Source organism: Macaca nemestrina, chromosome 6 (assembly GCF_043159975.1).
Source record: "Macaca nemestrina isolate mMacNem1 chromosome 6, mMacNem.hap1, whole genome shotgun sequence".
Classification (NCBI taxonomy): Eukaryota; Metazoa; Chordata; class Mammalia; order Primates; family Cercopithecidae; genus Macaca; species Macaca nemestrina.
The window spans coordinates 173,212,517-173,232,022 of record NC_092130.1 but is presented as its reverse complement, the minus strand read 5'-3'; the positions used below and the strand labels follow the sequence as shown (position 1 = coordinate 173,232,022).

At 41.0% G+C, this 19,506-nt stretch overlaps 1 protein-coding gene across 11 annotated transcripts in view; it reads left to right on the top strand.

The window, feature by feature from the left end:
- LOC105489480 (uncharacterized) overlaps nucleotides 1-19,506 on the top strand; it is a 169,868-nt gene that overhangs the window by 107,280 nt on the left and 43,082 nt on the right. For 3 of the 11 annotated variants that reach the window (XR_011625144.1, XM_011754308.2, XM_011754307.2), the window contains exon 3: nucleotides 530-571. The exons of 2 other annotated variants lie outside the window; for them this stretch is intronic. The gene's annotated coding sequence lies outside the window, so the exon portion shown is untranslated. Of the gene's footprint in view, nucleotides 1-529; nucleotides 572-4,728; nucleotides 4,897-12,858; nucleotides 13,306-19,506 lie in introns of those variants that run through there. 6 more of the 11 variants (XM_071099109.1, XM_071099108.1, XR_011625142.1 and 3 more) reach the window with 5 other exon arrangements.

Here is a 19,506-nt window from a genome sequence, read left to right as displayed (position 1 = left end):
TCTCCTGCCTCAGCCTCCCGAGTAGCTGGGATGACAGGGTGTGCACCACCATGCCCGGCTAATTTGTGTGTTTTTTGGTAGAAATGGGGTTTCACCATGTTGGCCAGAATGGTCTCGATTTTCTGACTTTGTGATCTGCCCGCCTTGGCCTCCCAAAATGCTGGGATTATAGGCGTGAACCACCATACCCAGCCAGAACGAAAGTAGTTATGCTGTTATTATAACTGTTTCTATTTTATGATATACTTCTTTTACATAATTGTTATGAAGAACATTGCATTCAACAAAATAAAAATATGGCTGAATGTGGAAAAAGCCTTATGATAAAAAATACTTATAAATTTATGAAAGCCAGTATGTTTGTTCAGTTTAGAATTGTGAATTAATTTTTGTGGAGTATTTCCCAAAGAATACTGTATGTAGTAGAATGATAATCCCACCTTATATCTTATTTTATAATATTTGTGATATTAATTTAAGAATTGCAGGGATTTTCACATTGATCTTTCTATATTCACTTTCTTCATAGGGTGAATAAATTATTGTCCTTTAATCTCAATCTCAGTATCAGGTAAAGTATCATATTAATTTAATTTCCTATTTCTTATTATTTTAACGTGGCAATAAGTTATTTTGATTGTTGGTTAATGAAAACAAACAAATTTTGAAAGTTTGAATTTTGTTTTCTAAATAAAGAGGCAACTCAAAGACTCAGTCGAAACCATTATATTTATCTTCTATAGCCATTTATACTCTAACAACAAATTAAGATAATGCATAAATTACTTTTTAATTTTATAAAAATACCTCAAAGATCGCATGATAAGTTTTCCCAAAATGTCTGTCTAAGTTCATGTAAAATATGCTTAAGGATGAATTGCTATGAATTATTTTAGTTATCTCCTACAGTAATTGTAGCTACAATTTATATGCATATTTCTAACTTTCACTTATTTACAAAAATTTTTCTGTATTTCTAAATCTGAGACTATTACAAGTGATCTAGTTTAATTCAATATAATATACACTATTTCCCTTCACTGACAATATGATTCTGTACCTAGAAAACCCTAAAGACTCTGCCAAAAGGCTTCTCTTGGAACTGGTAAACAACTTTAGTAAAGTCTCAGAATATAAAATCGATGTACAAAAATCAGTAGCATTTCTATACACCAATAATATTCAAGTTGAGAGCCAAAACAAGAACACAATCCCATTTACAACAGCCATGAAGAAAATAAAATACCTCAGAATATAGCTAACCAAGAAGGTAAAAGAACTCTACAAGAACTACAAACCACTGCTCAAAGAAATCAGAGATGACACAAACAAATGGAAAAACCTTGATACTCATGAACAGGAAGAATCAATATCGTTAAAATGGCCATACTGCCCAAAGCAATCTACAGATTCAACACTATTCCTACCAAACTACCAACATCATTTTTTACAGAATTAGAAAAAAAATTATAAAATTCACACGGAACTGAAAAAGAGCCTGAATAGAGAAAGCAATTGAAAGCACCAATAACAAAGCTGGAGGCCTCATGTTACTTTACTTCAAACTATATTATAAGTAACCAAAACCGTATGATACCGGTACAAAAATAAACACATAGACCAATGGAACAGGATAGAAAACCCAGAAATGAGCCATCTGATATTTGACAAAGTCGACAGAAATAAGCAATGAGGAAAGGGCTCCCTATTCAATGAATGGTGCTGGGATAGCTCCCTAGCCGTATGCAAAAGCATGAAACCGAGTGACTATTGTACCTTGACCCATACATTTCCTTCCATCATCTTGCAAAATGTGAGTCCCATGAGGGCAGGTATCTTTGCTGTTTTTCACTGGCATATCCTAGGTTCCTAGAAGAGTGCTGGGAACATGGTTGGCTCTCAATAGACGTTTGTTGAATGAATGAGTGACTGCATGGGAGAAGCATCTGGACTGTATGGTGTCTGTGCACTTACTTCCTTCTCTCCATTTCCCATCCTGAATCCTAGCCACAATCCTTACAATTTCAAATCAACTTCTCTCACCTTCTCACAACACAACAAACTAATGTCAAGCTCTTATTTTCATTTATAATGACATGTCACTTAGAATCCCCCAAAGAGAAAGATTATTCCCCAAATCAGAATTTCATTCTTTTCATCAGTGAACCTACAAAATAATTAGCTGAATGATTCGTATATTATTTTAGATCAATAAATGTTCGTGAAATTTTTTTCTCTTGTTAGTACTTATAGAATTTTAAAAATGTTGACTCCTGGCCTAAAAAACCTAGAATATTTAATATTCAGTTCTTGACAGAAAAAATTGCCACCCCCAGTATAGACAAACATATAAATTTGTGAAATGCAGTTAAACAAGTCTTAGAAGAGTACTATCACTTTAAATGCTTATATTAGAAAGGAAAGGTTTCAGAATAATAATTCAAGTTTTAACCTTAAAAAGTTAGAAAAAGAAGAGCAAACTAAGGCCAATAATAGCATAGGGAGGAAAATAACAGAATTTAGAATTGAACACAGTATTCAAAATGGGTGGTAAATTTCAAAAAGTATTTACACCTTCACAATTTACAAAACTGTGGATAATGTAGCCACAATGTAAACAATGTAAACCCCAGTTGATAAGAAACAATTCCCAAGAATGCAGAAGTATACTGTGAAAATAATTTATAATTAAAATTCTAGGTGATTTTAAATTTGACACATAATTTTACATATTTTTGGTGTCCATGTGATATTTCAAAGCATTATATGCATACAATGTACAGTGATCAAATCAGGGTAATTGAGATATCCATTACCTCATACATTTATCATTTCTTTGCATTGGGAGCATTCAAAATCCTCTCTTCTAGATATTTTGATATATGTGATAAATTATTGTTAACCAGTCACCCTACTACTGTGTAATAGAATACCAGAGCTTAATTCTTCCTATGTAACTGTAACTTTGTACCCATTGACCAATCTCTCCCTACCTTCCCCACCCCCTACTCCCCAGCCTCTGGAAACTATTTTTCTACTCTCTACTTGTATGAGATGATATGTTTTAGTTTCCATAAATAGATCATGCAGTATGTGTCTTTCTGTGCCTGGCTTATTTCACTTAACATACTCTCCCCCAGTTTCATTCATGTTGCTGTGAATGACAGGGTCTCATTCTTATTTCAGGGATAAATAACATTTTACTGTGTATATATACCACCTTTTCTTTATCCATTCATCCATTGATAGACATTTATTACTAGAAGAAATCACAGGGAAATGCTCTAAGTGATTTTTTAAAATATATGAGAAATAAGAAATTAATGAATATGAACATGTGATGGATTTGTCTTGTTCAAGTTAGAGAGGCTTCACACACAGTTTAATTACTGATGTTAATTAAAAAGTGTGTTTAAATGGTTTTTCCCTAAATGTGAGTCAAATGGAAGACTAGAAAAGGCTAAATGTTATTTTTTTTACAATGAATTTGAATGGGATAGGTTTATTGCCAGTTTTGGACAAAATAAAAACACAGCTAAAAGCCATTTACAAGGACACATACCAAAAATACAATGACACAATATATGCTGAGTATGTTAGAAGCACTTGACTAATCTTTTTATATGGATCACTTCATTTAATCCTCAAAATGACATTATGAGCTAAGCACAATTACTGACCCATGAGTTTGACTCCAGAGACTATACTTTCAATAACTCTCCTTTATAAAAAGTAAATGCATGGTAAAAAAAAAAATCTATCAGGAATAGGTTAATAAAAAGATAACCTGGCAGTTATAAAATCAAAACTCCAGTTGAAAAATATTAAATGGGACAAATGGAGGTGAAAATTACAGTCCACGAAGAACACAGATAATTCATTCTATCGCTACCAATAGAGTTTCTGAATACTCGAAACAAAAAGTACATGGCATGGCATACTAGGAGAAATTGATAATCCAATTTGAATGTATAACACTCAACTTTTAGAATTCAAAGATATAATTTGAAAAAACCCACAAAGATATAACTACAAGAATGGGTTTGATATAATGGATACCCACAGCACATATGACGGGGAAAGTTGAAGGTCCATAATGAATGAGTAACCCCTTACATTCAACAAAGTAGATAAATGACCATATAGAAAAGTGTGCAGAGTAAAAACAAGCACATCAACAAAATGTTAATATATTTATAAAACAATGCCTTATCTCACAGTAATCAGGGATGCAAATTATAAAAATCAATAATATATGTAGTATGTATATATTATATATACATACATATATAGATATCAATCACCTTGGTAAAAAATAAACTGATAAATATGAAGACAAAGCAGTGAAGAAATGGGGACTTTCATTTGTGAATAGCATTTCATAGACTATTTAAAGAACAATGCAGTAATGCCTTTCAAATATCGAGTGTGCATATCATGTGAACAGCACTTTTACTTTTGTTATCCATCACGCCATGTGCCCTAAAGGCATATGTGCAAAACATTTTTTGCAACCTTCTTTGTATTAATGGTACATTGAAAACAACGTGCATATTGGTCAATAAGAGAATGGTTAAAAATTTAAGTATATCTACACTATGTTGTACCACACAGACATTAAAAGGAATGAGATATAGCTGAATGCATTCTTATGCATTACTATGACTGTAAAGTGATTTTATTTTTATAAAATAAGATATATATGACATCTTTTTTCTATATATATAGACTATCTATTCATATGGAAATATGCTTGCTGTTAAGAGTGGTTGCTCTGGGGGAAGAGAAAGCAAATCACTAGCTGTGTGATGTGGAGAGAGTGAAGGAGCAATTTCTATTCTTCAGTTCTGGATGGTTCTATTGTTTTACAAAGAGCAAGACTTCAAAAAATCCTTTGTAAGTAAAATAAAGCATGGATATATTCCAAAGCCCAGAAAATATCATTTGAGCAAGCTAATATTGTTTTCTGTTAACTTTTGATTTTGTATTTTTTGAGAACTTGTATCTTCAATATTAATTTGTAAAGGCTTTAACAATATTAGGAATTTAAAAATCTATTCACCACTAAATTAACTTTTTAAGTTACAATTTTAATTCTTTTGGATACTAGATTACTATTTACTTTGTACTTTTGAGGATTTATTTTCAATTTTACTAGGTAAAGTCCCTGTCCTGTTCTTTTTAAATCATGTGTTTGGCAACAAAATTATGGAGTAAGTTGTCATGGTAATAAGATGAAGACTCAGATGGGGATGAGTGGAGTTAGGTTTGTTCCTGTATTGCTGTGGATATTCTGTATTGTTGTATTGCGGTGGATAGTCTGTATTGTTGTATTGCGGTGGATATTCTGTATTGCTGTGGATATTCTGTATTGTATTGCTGTGGATATTCTGTATTGCTGTGGATATTCTGTATTGTATTGCTGTGGATATTCTGTATTGTATTGCTGTGGATTTTCTGTATTGCTGTGGATATTGTCTATTGTGACCTTGGTGTGGATATTCTGTATTGCTGTGGATATTCTGTATTGTATTGCTGTGGATATTCTGTATTGTATTGCTGTGGATTCTGTATTGCTGTGGATAGTCTGTATTGCTGTGGATTCTGAATTGTATTGCTGTGGATAGTCTGTATTGCTGTGGATATTCTGTATTGCTGTGGATATTCTGTATTGTTGTATTGCTGTGGATACTCTGTATTGTATTGCTGTGGATATTCTGTATTGTATTGCTGTGGATAGTCTGTATTGCTGTGGATATTCTGTATTGTATTGCTGTGGATAGTCTGTATTGCTGTGGATATTCTATATATTGCTGTGGATATTCTATATATTGCTGTGGATTTTCTGTATTGCTGTGTGGATATTCTCTATTGTTACCTTGGTGTGGATATTCTGTATTGCTGTATTGTTGTAGATATTGAGTGCAGAGTTTACCTTAGCACATACAGCAGCCCTTGCCCTGGCACATATTCACCCAAAGAGGCTGTAGAGAATGGCTGGTCACATCCTCCCCTGCATTGAAAGACACCCTCTGAGTGGTGCTTGCCACACCTCATAGTGGAGATATTCATCCGTTAGTTAAACTCTTCCAGACTCTCTTTCAGTTTTCCTGAGGTCACCAAGCCGGCATCTGGGCAGGGAGGTTCAACATCATCAGCTTCAAACACTGACTCTGCCAGCATTCCTGTCCAGGCACCTCTGTCCAGCATTGCAGGCACCACCTCTCCCGAGGGTGTGATGAGCATCATTCATTATTCTTCCTTTTGCTCATGTATTTGTTCATTCACCATTCCTCTGGTGATACCCACCATGTACCTGACGTGGCCCTGAGTTCGGGGAATTGGCATGCAGTCCCAGGCCCCACTGGAAGCTCCCGTCCCCAGGAGTCAGACGCAAGAGTGGGTTTACACCTGCATCTCGTGCATCTCAACACTCTGGGGACCTTAGGCTTAGGATCAAGAGCCTCGGAGGGAGAAAGGTGTCTGCAGCCCCTCATCCCACCCTGAGTACAGAGACCAGAGACACATCAGACCCCAGGGTTCTGGGGATTCAGCCTGCATTGTCCCCACTGCCACAGAACCGAAAACCTAAGTCTCCAACTTTGCTTTTTGTCTCCAAACTGTGCACTCTGCTGGGTCAGTCGGTTCCTCCTTGTGCCCTGGGTCTGTCAGGCTTCCAGGCATCATGGGCTCTGCACCTTGCAGGCTCCTGCAGAAAACTTTCTCCTTCAGCTCCACAGGGGTGTAGTGGGGGACCTAATTTGCTTCACTGAGGGTGCCTGTCTTGTTTATCTACCGTTATTCCAGCACTGGCAGAGAGTCATTGTGTTTTCCATAATTAGTCCCACAGAGGCATCTCTTTCCATTCTGTTCTCTCAATTTGTTTATTTTGTGACTTATTATTAGGCAGAGATATTATGCAGGAGCACAGGAGAGAGCATCCATCCCAGGCTGGGTCCATGGCCCCACCTTGCTAGAGAGGGTTGCCCCGAGGTAGAAAGTGGAGAAGTGGGAGGAAGGAATTCCAGGCCAAGGGAGCAGAGTGCACACAGTGTGCAGGGGAGGGCATGGGGGTGGCAGGTGGGGCCAGAGGAGTTAGGCAGGGTCAGATGACCAGGGTACTGGTGTTCCTCTAAACAGCCATCATGCTGCAGGTTTATGCAAAGTGACTCTCTAACTTCCAACACAGAAAACAGTGGATGGTCAGATACAACACTGAGATAATAGCTGCAGCTAAGATTGATTATTCTGTGTCATTTAAAGAGAGGATAATGAGTTGGGGCAAGGAAGGCAGAGGGGTTACAGGTAGTGAGGGCAGGAGAGTGGGGCACAGGAGGTCTGCTGGGGCAGCTGGGAGTTCAATCCATGGCAGGCGGCCTGGCTTCAGGCAGCACGGTGGGGCCTCCATACAGAGAGACTGGTGGAGGGGCTGGGACCCAGGGCAATCGACTAAGTGGTGCCTGAGCTTGTGGTTCCACCAAAAGCACTGTGCCTGTCTCTAGTGGCCCCCTGGAGGAATGTGGTGCCCTAGTCTCTGCTTTCTTCTGTGATTGAGCTGGCAGAGAGGCAGATGATTCAGAGGACTGTGACTTATGAGGTGTGTTTGCAGGGACAGTTGCTCCTTTGATGGAAAATGCAAGGGGGTGGGCTGCGTTGAAGCCCTCCTGAGTATGGCAGCCGTTCCTACTGGCCTATGACTAGGGAAGCCCAAGAACAAACACTGCTTTTGGATGTATGCATGGCTTTGGCTTTATTTTTTAAGTTTTGCCCTTCATAAATTGCGATGTTTTATTCTTTTCTGCACCTGCTCAAATGTTTAAAGACAATGATTTGAAAAGTCATTTATCCAAATATTGTTTTTAATGAATCAAAATAAAAATGGCATCACTTTCTTCATTTTTCAGAAATTCTTTTTGTTAAGAATTTTTCTCTTCTTCAACCCCAAGCACAAACCTACTCTTATCTTCAGCTCATCTAGAAACAATGATGATAATGACTAAAACTTCTCAGGAAAGCCTGGCTAGCTGGAATCCTTTATCACCATGATTCAGAAACACTCCGGCTGTACTCTTTGAATATAAAATAACTCTGCTGTACAATATGGAGAGAGAAGTAGCTCTCACAGGCCTCTGCCGGTGCTCACAGTTTACCACTCTGAAACCTGGCTGTTTTCCTGGTCCATGTCATCTCCCACCTTCAGCTCAGGGCACCCTCACCCTGAGTTTCACCTAGGCCTCTCCCCTGGGCTTTGCCTATTACATCTGTTAACTAAAAAAAAACACAAGACAATTGGCCGGGCGCGGTGCCTCACGCCTGTAATCCCAGCACTTTGGGAGGCCGAGGCGGGCGGATCACGAGGTCAGGAGATCAAGACCATCCTGACTAACACGGTGAAACCCCATTTCTACTAAAAATATGAAAAATTAGCCGGGTGTGGTGGTGGGCACCTGTAGTCCCAGCTACTCGGGAGGCTGAGGCAGGAGAATGGCGTGAACCCCAGAGACGGAGCTTGCAGTGAGCCGAGATCTTGCCACTGCACTCCAGCCTGGGCAACAGAGCAAGACTCCATCTCAAAAAAAAGACAATCTATAAACTTGTTTTAGAGTTGCAGCCTACAAGGTGGCTGTCCTGTAGGCTGGGAAGCACGGCCTCTGGTTGAAGCACAGAGATAGGCACTTTGAAGGAGGAGGAATTGGGATACGAGATTTGTTTTGCCGAATGAGTTGGCTAAACCTACATCTAGGACAGGTTACAGGAGGAGCTATGAATATTTGTGAAGGTGGTCATGAAGGATGTGTATTAAACCAACATGCATGGAACAAATGATCCATGTTCACTCTGGGATGGAGACTTAACATCTAAACCTATTGCAATTAGGCCTATTTGTCAAAAGATCTTTTTCAGAACACAAAGGCACAAAAGTGCATAATCTCTGTAAAGCAGCCAGCAGCAGTCCATGCTCTGTGGTCTTCTATTTAGGAGAAAGTTACTGAAATCATTCTCTTGCCCAATCAAAGCTGCAGTTATGGCTGCTGGAGCAGCGGGTGAGTTAGTGAGTATCTGGTGGGGCCTCAGAGTTTTTTCATATTGCCCACCTTGAGGCCAGTGCTTGTTTAACTTCTGGAGAAAAAGGGAAACCTCTCGGCGATTAGAACATAGTTTATTCTTTAAAGGCAGGGTGCATGACTTCACCCTTGCCTGGTATGGCCTTGGGTTCTGTTTATAATTTGGTGTCTTATAGTCACGAAGAGTCTGTTCTGTCAGTTTTAGGATGTTTCCTGTAACATTAATGCTGTTCGGTTGTTGGGCCTAAATTGCAAAAGGGAAGGGGCATAATGAGGCCTGTCTGACATCCTATCCCATCATGGCCTGGAACTCAGCTTCGAGGTTTTTCTGGGGTCCTCTTGGCCACAAGCGTTCCATTCAGTCAGTGGAGGTCTTAGAATTTAATTATTAATTTACACATCCAACACCCTTGGTCCTTCAAGATATGTGGTGGGTGCCAGAAACTCCCCCTTTCTAGAAACTCCACGAGTCTGTTTCTCCTGACTAAGTCACCATCTCTCTATCCAGATGCATAGTCTGCCAAGATCAGACACTGGCAACCTCCCGCCTAGTACCCTCCTCCTCTATCCCCACATCCATTTAGTCTCAAATTGTGCTTAGGCTGCCTCCTAAGTCATTTTCTAGGTCATTTGCCCTTCCCTGTCACCATGGGCACTGTGTTTGCTCTTGTTGGCACACTTGACTACCTGGTCTCCATTCCACCCCATATTGCTGCTAGAGACCCCTAGAGTGGGCACCGTCTGTCTGCCAGAGACCCATAGGACAGGTACCATCCATCTGCCAGAGACCCATGGGATGGGCACCGTCCGTCTGCCAGAGACCCATAGGACAGGCACCATCCGTCTTCCCATCACATCATGTGTCTCCCATACATTAATCCCATCTGCGCCTCTTCCTTGGCTATGTCCAGACTTCTTAACCTGCTTCTTAACAGGGTGGTTCATACTGATGGGTGCAGCTGTATTTCTTATGCATGTGTGTGCGTGTGAGTGTAGCACATAAGAAGGGAAAATGAAGGAAGAAGACCTGTATTTCTGGACAATAAATTTTCAAAGACTATAATAACATATCTGATCATGCACCTGGGTCTACACTCTCTAATCAAAGCATTTTAATAAATAAATTGAGAAATGGGTTAAATCAATTGACAAAAACAATAGATCAATTGTCTACCTATCCACCTGTCCCTACCTCGTAAGTCATGGATTATGGACGCACATAGTGAACAATCTGAATCTGGGTGACTAGAGTCATAAGGGGTGACTGTGGTGTGGAGTTACTGCTGGTAACTCTTCTATGTCAAACCTTCCTTCACCATTTTGTAGCAGTTTCTTTAATTCCATCTTGACCATATCCACTAGCTTTTAGAAATCCATTCAGTTTCAAATCCCAATCTTATGTTCATCCCAAAGTTTCTCTCTCCCCTATGCATGGCCAGGCTGGTGGCTCCAGGGACCTACACTTGGGAGGGGTCTGCTCCTTCACTCGTCTCCTTCCCACTCCAGCACTGGTGAGTGGAGAAATGAAGGGACTATAGAGTTGTTCTGGGACCTCCCTTCCCCTTATCTTTGCAGAGCCTAACTTCTCTGGTTGAAGGTTCAGGGGATTAATGGATGGGAAATGTCAACTAGACCCTTATTTGTTGACATGGTGCAATCCTGCCAGTCTCTGCTGCCATCGACGATAACCCCTACTGGCCATTCAGTTCCTCTGTGTCTTGGGGTGCACATTCTGGCTCCCTTGTAGGATTCATGGATAAGTTATTTTGGAGTCCAAATAGTGGAGGCCTGGGATAGGGTAATTGGAGATCTCAGAATGACTGCTGGGCACAAGGGCAGAAGACCACGCCTCCAGATTTTACCAAGTATGGAAATATGAGGGCAAGGTTCACGCGGGTCTTGGTATCCAGTGCTGCTTTTCCCTCCAAGGTGAACAGGCAGGCACAGTAAAAGCCAACGGAGCCATTCCTTTTATTGAGAAGGCTCATGGTGATGGTGTCTGGTTGAAGCTGATTGATAAGATAATAAAGAAACTGATCTCAAGCACACAGATGGTCACACATGCATGGTTCTTCTCTTTGAACTCACATCTTGGCAAAAGCCCTCTGAGCCTTGGGGATTGCAATGCAGAATAGACACAAATCCACGTGAGTCAGCAGAAGTCTGCTGTATGTGCACACGTGCTTGCACCTGTGGGGAAGACACCTGGAAGGATGCACCGCAGCTTGTCCAGTCTGTCACCTGACTCAGGAGGTGGGCCTGAGGAATGGGTGGTGGAAGAGGTTAATTTTCACTCTTGCCCTTCTGTTCATTGAAGTCTTGTACCTTGTTTGCATTACCTATTTAGAACTAAATAAATTCCAAAGTGAGAGAGAGAGAAATAATACAAAAATATGAGAAAAATCACATGGCCTTCTGCTTTCATTAAAAATAAACAAACACATACTAGAGAATGATACTTGCATATGAAAAGACTCACACTGTGGTTCCACATATACAGAGAAGCCAGAAACACAGGAACGTTTTAGTTACTCCTGTTCTATTCTGCTTACCTGAAGCCATGTCAAGTTAAGGGGGTATTTAGCAAAACCCCTTTCAGGTTAGCCATAAATAAAAATGTATGTGAATGCCATTCTTTTTCTTTCAATGCATTAAAAATCTTTGATTTATGCATAAATAGCTAACAGGAGCAAAGGGGATCTTATTTCTTCCTAAGCTTTTCCAGTAAAAGTTGTCTTTGGCTCAAAAACAGCTAGAGAAGTTTTTGGCTAATATTTTCAAGAAGTTAGAAGGCACTAAGAACATGAGTTTAGTGTGAAAGTAATTCCTCAGCCATAGCTAATGGTATTCCACAAATCTCTCATGCAATTCAGAAGTAAAAAGCAGGCAGAAGATTAGACTAGAGAACAGCTAGGGGAGAAATGGGCCGTTTTTAGTACAAGATGACTTTCTAATTCTAACCCAGTATTTCAGATTTATTGACTGATCAACCTAAGCTCACATAAGCGTATTTTTCCAGAACTAAAATACACTTAAAAATATGTCCCTGATTAAAAAACATTCTAAATAACTCAGGTTAAGGTACATTCTCTAGCAAGCATCATTCCAGCAATACTCACCCCCCTGCCCCATCTCCATGCTCTAGAATGATGTGCCTTTGCGCTTAACCCTATCACCATACAGACCTACCAGCTGCTGGAACTAGGTTTCATTGTACAGATGTACAAAACTTTTTAAAATCACTCCCTTATATAAGGCCATTTGAGATATTTCCAAGTTTTGCTGTGATGTATTGCAATTAAATAATTGCATATGCATCTTTGGGCAATTCCTCTTAAGGTAAATGGATTTTAATATTTAATTAATATTAAATATTTTTAATATTGATTCAATATGTATTCCTACCTGCTGTCTTGATAAAGATTTTTCCAATAATGGTTGCCAAGGTAAAAAATCAATGTCATACTTCAAACATGTTAGTTACTTAGACTAAACACATTTAACAAAATTGTAGACTACACAAATTTAAGAATATTTTAGGTAATATAATTTTAAGAGTATTTGAATTTTTTATTATTGCAAAATATTCTTCAGGTGCCATATGAAAATTACAACTCTTTGCCAATTTAGGGGTACTTCCAAAATCAACTACACACTTGAATCCAACTAAAAGAAAGTATATTATCCACATTACTTGGGATGATACCTTGTGTGTAAATGTCTGTTGTGTTTATGCTATGTATGTAAGAGGAAAGATTTAGCAAGATTATTCATTTGCCTTTTCTTTTCCTAGATGTTGTTACTCTCCAAATCCATACCATACTCCAAAGCACTGTCTGTTTTAAGCCCTTCTGGGAGCACAAACTTCAAAACTCCGTGGAATTAAGACATAAGTGCTTTTGTTTCAACGATATAAACAGTTGCGGAGAAATGTTTCCCTGGGCGTCACTGATGTTAGTAATATAAGCAGATGCTTAGAGTTTTGCTCTCACTGGACCTGCCCTAAATGTGGGACCTTGAGAGAAAGATGCACATGTGTTCTTTCATAAATTTTTGTTTTTATAATACAGTGGACCCTCTAAATTAGGGCCAGCAAACTTTTCCTGAAAAGGACAAATCGGAAGTATTTTAGATTTTGTGGGCTGAGAGGTGAAATTGAACATTTTATGAGGGTACTTTATTGTGTTTCAGTAAAAGTAATTTATGGACACTGAACTTGGAAATTCATAAAATTTTATGTGTCACAAAATATTTTTATTCTTTAGATTTTTAAAGCCATTAAAATTTTTAAAAATCTTAGCTTGAAGATTGTATCAAAACAGGTAGTAGGCCATATTGGGCCCATGGGCCTCAGCTGTAAATGCAGAGCCCAAGACAGGTGTCTCTCTTGATAGAAATATATTCCTGGATCCTTAAAAAAATCCAGCACAGGAGTTGTTTCACCCACAATAAATTTTGAATAATTGGTTCCCTACAAATGCTGTTCTGGTAGGATTAATTTCACCAGTTATTTTTCATATTTTATACTTACTAAACTTTGTGACTATGTGATAGAGAACTATTTCCTTTTTTTTTTTTTTTTTTTTTTTTTAAGACGGAGTCTCGCTTTGTCGCCCAGGCTGGAGTGCAGTGGTGCGATCTCGGCTCCGCCTCCTGGGTTCACGTCATTCTCCTGCCTCAGCCTCCCGAGTAGCTGGGACTACAGGTGCCGCCACCACGCCCGGCTAGTTTTTTGTATTTTTAGTAGAGACGGGGTTTCACTGTGTTAGCCAGGATGGTTTTGATCTCCTGACCTCGTGATCCACCCGCCTCGGCCTCCCAAAGTGCTGGGATTACAGGGGTGAGACACCGCGCCCGGCCTCTCTTGGTTTTTAGAGCAGTGTTAGGCATACAGAGAGTACAGAGAGCTCCCATCTATTTCCTTCTCAACCCTCTTCCCCTCATTTTCTTCCGTTATCAACATTTTACATCACCATGGTACTTTGGTTACAATTGATGAATGAATATTGATAAATTATTACTAAATTCAAAGTTTACATTAGAGTTCACTTTTTGTGTTGTCCGGTTCCAGTTCCAAGAAAAGAGTGTGGAAAGAAGTGCATTGTAGAGACATCCTCATAAGCGAAATACCTTTATAAAACCCTCAGATCTTGTGAGAACCCACTATCACGAGACAGCATAGAGGTAATGGCCACCAGGATTCAATAACCTCCTACCGGGTCCCTCCCATAACACATGGGGATTATAGAAACTACAATTCAAGGTGATATTTAGGTGGGGACACAGCCAAATCATATCAATGGAATTCGAGGGAGGTTCAAGGGGACATGCTCTATGACTGCCCAGAAGGATGGGCTGGAAGCTCAGGCGGGATTTCTATGTTACCATCCTGAGGAGATGTCTCCTTTCCCGGGAAGCCTCAGTCTCTGCTCATAAGGCCTTCTCTCTCTACTAATTGGATGAAGCCAACCAATATTATGGAAGGCAATCTACTTTACTCAAAGTCTACTGATATAAACTGTTCATCACACCTGAAAAATACCTCCACAGCAATATCTGGACTGTTATTGGACTAAACAACTGGGCACTGTAGCCTTGCCTGGTTGACATATAAAATTAACCATCGCATCCAAGAAAAGATAGTTGAGAATGCCAGTAGCTCACAGCAGCTGAAGTAAAGGCCTGGCACCTATAGCTTGCAAAACATGGCTTCCTGTTGTTCCTCAACCTGGGACTGATTACCCCAGTGCTTTAATATGGGAGCCTTTGGCCCTCTGTACGCATTGCTGTTCTTTCTCTCCTGTTTTCTGACACCTTGACTACTTTATGTGTTCAACATGAGTGGAGCGATTGCTGTTCTATGGGTGAAGAAAGTTGCCTTCTGGACCACTGGGGAAAAGGCACCATGGAGACACGACCTTTACCAAGTTTCTACAGAGGGAGATACAAGTTGCTGGCAGAAATTAAACTCTAGGCCGGGCGCAGTGGCTCAAGCCTGTAATCCCAGCACTTTGGGAGGCCGAGACGGGTGGATCACGAGGTCAGGAGATCGAGACCATCTTGGTGAACACGGTGAAACCCCGTCTCTACTAAAAAATACAAAAAACTAGCCGGGCGAGGTGGCGGGCGCCTGTAGTCCCAGCTACTCGGGAGGCTGAGGCAGGAGAATGGCGTAAACCCGGGAGGCGGAGCTTGCAGTGAGCTGAGATCGGGACACTGCACTCCAGCCTGGGTGACAGAGCGAGACTCCGTCTCAAAAAAAAAAAAAAAAAAAAAAAAAAGAAATTAAACTCTGGGGCCGGACACACCTTGAGTTGGATCCTTCCCTCTGTTGGCTCTCAGCTGAGTGATATGGGGCAAGCTTTTCAGTCTCTCAAAATCTCAGTTCCCTCTTGGTCATGAGCAGATAATAAAGCTCACTTTTAAGACTGCAGTGAGGATCTAATGAGGAATCACATGCAGAGTGTCTTTTGCTTCTGAACACGATGGAACTAATTTAATGGTCTTTTTGTGGGGCAAAGCCATCTCCTGGTTACTCCAGGTCATGACTTGACCGAGGCTTGCCACATCTCCTCACCTCTCCGGTACAGCCATGGTAACTGCAGCACAAAAGGCCAGGGTTCCTCTCTGTGGAAGGCAGGCCCCTGACTTTCATCAGGATCTTTGAGGTGGGCGCAGATATGGCACGGTCAGCTCCGACGTTGCATCCTGGCCCTTCTGTGATCCTTGGAAGATACTGTGTTGGAGGCTTATCTTTTGTCATGTGAGCCTCGAGAGCTACACCTGGCTGTTACGCCATTGCCTTTTAAAAAAGTCATTGTTCAGATCCATCTACAAAGACTACATGGATGCTTCTGTTATATTCTGGGTGAGGAACTCTATGCTGGGTTACTAGGGCCTCTGCAGTTGTGTGATTCTCTGCATTTGGAAGAGATGTCGGTATTGCCTTCCTATCATGGCCTCTGTGAGAGGATTTGGCCCGTGCCTGATCTGTTCCTCTGGAACAAGTCCCAGCATGGGTGAGTGCACCAGGTGCATCCTCGCTTCCTCGGTGAACAGGGTGGGCCTCATGGCTCCAGCAGCCCCATTCCATTAGTTGCAATCTGTCCTTCGTGTTTTCTGTATCCTGGCTGAGTTCTAAGAATCCGAATTCCAATTAGGATGTGATAGTTGCCCTCTTCCCCTGGCCCCATTTAAATAAAAATATAGTATCATTTTAAAATAAGGATAAATTAGAATCTTAGCTGGAGCTCTTTAGGTATTCTTTCCCACCACCCCCACCTCCATTTTTGGTTGTTTTTTGACAACTTCCAGTGATGAGAAGTGGCAGTTTGCAGAGTGATTATATGGATGTTTTAATGTTTATCATCATGTGTGAATTATTTTTCACGAGGGTGTGACACCTCTGATATGAAACCCTCTGCAATCTTAGCTTAAATAGCACATCAGTCCCACAGAAATCATAGATTTTAATATCAGTGACAACAATGACTAATTAAGTTTTGAACGTTAGGAGACTCAGCAAGCAGTTAGGGTTTGTCACTTTTTCTCTTTGCCTTTTTTACTCTCTATTTCTAAGTTATCACACTAATGGCAGCTCAGAAACACCTGCTACAAAAAGGAAACTGCTCAGGTCTCATTTGGGCCTGTCCAGAGCCAGGCCTGCGGCTCTCCCACTGGCCTGGGGAGGTGTCGATGTTGGACCCCCCAGCTCCTGAACAGATGTTCTTTGTCAGAGTGATGGTGGTGAAGACCAGTGATGAATGAGGCAGAGGATCTCATGCTTCACAGCTCGCGGATTTTAATGTTCCATACGGAACCACTGCAGCGTGCCCCATTTCTAAATTAAACGAAAGGAGAAATTCCCACAGGCAAGCAAAGGCAGCACTCTCTCCGGAGCGGCATCTGTTCTCCAGACAGCTTTGAACAAGGTCTACAGACCTGAGAACGTAGCTCTGCGGAGGAAGGAAAGCATCTTAGAGCCACTGGCACAGGCGTTCCTTGCCTTCCACCCACAGCCTGACACTAACCTGCTGTGAGGATTGGGGCGAGTTTACTGTTCTCTGTTCTCAAGTGAGCACATCTCCTTTCTGTTGCTTCCCAAACCACACGATCAGAACACAGCAAGAAGCTGGCAATGGGAAATAGGGAAGCTTTTACTCCTATTTAATGTGTCCTAAGCACTAGCAACATAGACAATAATTTTAAAGGAAAATACAGCATGTATCAAAAACTCAGAAAAAGGGCTTGTGGAACTTCCCTAAAGCAAAAGCGTGAAAGTAATTTAATAGGAACATAGACTAAATCCCCAAGGTCAATACTTTTATTTCCCATTATTGTACAGAACTACCACCTAGAGGATTCATAGAAAAATTAAAAACTCCCAACCAGTCACTAATAAAACTTTTTTTTTTTGCCTATAAATGAGAGAAAAATGAAATTCCCCACCTCTTCACAACAACCTCTCTAGTAATGATTTGCTCACATCTGTCTAAGATAACTTCTGATATATACAGCAGGGGAGTGACTTCCAATTACGTTTAATGTGCAGAAGCAGTACTCTGGCTGACCTCCATGGCAAGCTAATATGTCACCTCCTGCTGCCCCCAATCCCCATATTGCCCCCCAGGAGAAATAAAGGGCAGCCCCTGTCTGCATGACGCATCAGGTCCACTTGAACTTGGGAGGATGAGAACTCAGACTTTTCATGGCCTTCCTCCTCCTCAAAATCCTCCTGATCCCCAGCCCTAGAGCATGCCAACAGCATCATGGTCCATCTCCTTCTGGGAGAATCACAGAAAGATTGGATCTCATACAACAGACCCACAGGTGAGAACGTTCACAATCTCAAAGGGTGCTTTGCTTTCTTTACTTCAAATGGACAGCTACAATGGTAGCTTTAAAATTTAAATAATATAAAGTGTAATTCCATACCCCCATTTGTAGGATACCATACCTGACATTATGGTGAGCTTTAATGACTTCCATGAAGATTATCCCACACTGAGGCAGATTCAGAATCTATCTAAACAGAGCTTCGAATGTCTGAGACACCTGAGACAAACTGCACAATGTCAAGTAGGTAGACTCCAGAGACACCTAGACCTGGGCTTGAATTCCTGTCCTGCTTGTTAGTTATTTAAATGATTTTGCACTGATTACTAAGCTTATTTCTCTGTCAAAGATGAAATATGTTGAAATCAAGGTTGTCTGAGAATTAAATGTGAAAATGCATATAAAACAGTTCACACATGCTAAATACCTGTTATTGCCAGGTATTACCTGGTAAAAACCAAATTCAGTAGATGCTATTAACTTCTTAGTTACATTTTCAGTCATGATACTGGATGGGGGCAGAGAAGTGCTGGGGTGGGGGCTGTGTCCCTGTCAAGGGCTACACTCTTGGTCCTGTGCTCATGGACCTAGATGAGGACATGCACTGTTGTTTTCGCACCCAAATGTTGCATGTTCCAAGACCACTCTCGCCCACCACGCCCCCTCTTCTGTGCCTATAAAAACCTTGAGACCGTGGCGGGCACACACACAAGTGGCTGGATGTTGAGAGGAGCACAGTGGCAGAAGAACATACAGATGCCAACAGGCCATGGACAGTGGAACAATGTGGACACTAAGGGAAATATGGTGGAGGGTGGTCAGAGGAGAGCCTGGCCACTGAGCAGCCTGACTCCAGGCAAAGACCACCTTCCCACTCCATCCCCCTTCTGTCTCCCCATCCATCTGCTGAGAGCTACTTCCGCCATTCAATAAAACATTGTACTCATTCTCCAAGCCCATGTGTGATCCCATTTTTCTGGTACACTAAGGCAAGAACCCTGGGATAGAGGAACCCTTCTGTCCTTACGATAAGGCAGAGGGTCTAGATGGGTCCATTAACACAAGCTGCCTGCAAAGGGCTAAGCTGAAAGAGCCACTGTAGCCCACATCCACTGGGGCTTCGGGAGCTGTAAACACTCAGCCCTAGACAATTCCATTGGGTCGCAGCCCAGAAATTCTCCCCGTGACCTGCCGTGTGCATGCTCCCCTTAGGGGTTTGACCTGTGGGCACCAAAGAAGTGAGCCACACCTCGTCGCACCCCCTGAGGGGGATGGGGAAAACGTTTCCTATTTCAGTAGCAGTGTTGGGAGAAAGGAACAATAGCTGGTAGTATAATAAAATTAAACACCACTGCAGTTCTATACATTTCCTGGAATGAATATCAGCTAAGATATTTTAGCTATAATAAGATTCTTCCATTTTTTCAAAAGCCAAACTCTGGCTAACAAAAATTTGAAATTATTTTCAGCCCAAGATAAATATGACACAGACCTGAGAAGGTTAGAGTCCTACTATAGCAAGCCCCCTCCTTCCCCCAGCCCCACCATGGTCTTTTCTGTAACAGAGTTAGAGATAATTCATAGGATGTAAAGATCTTCCTTTAAA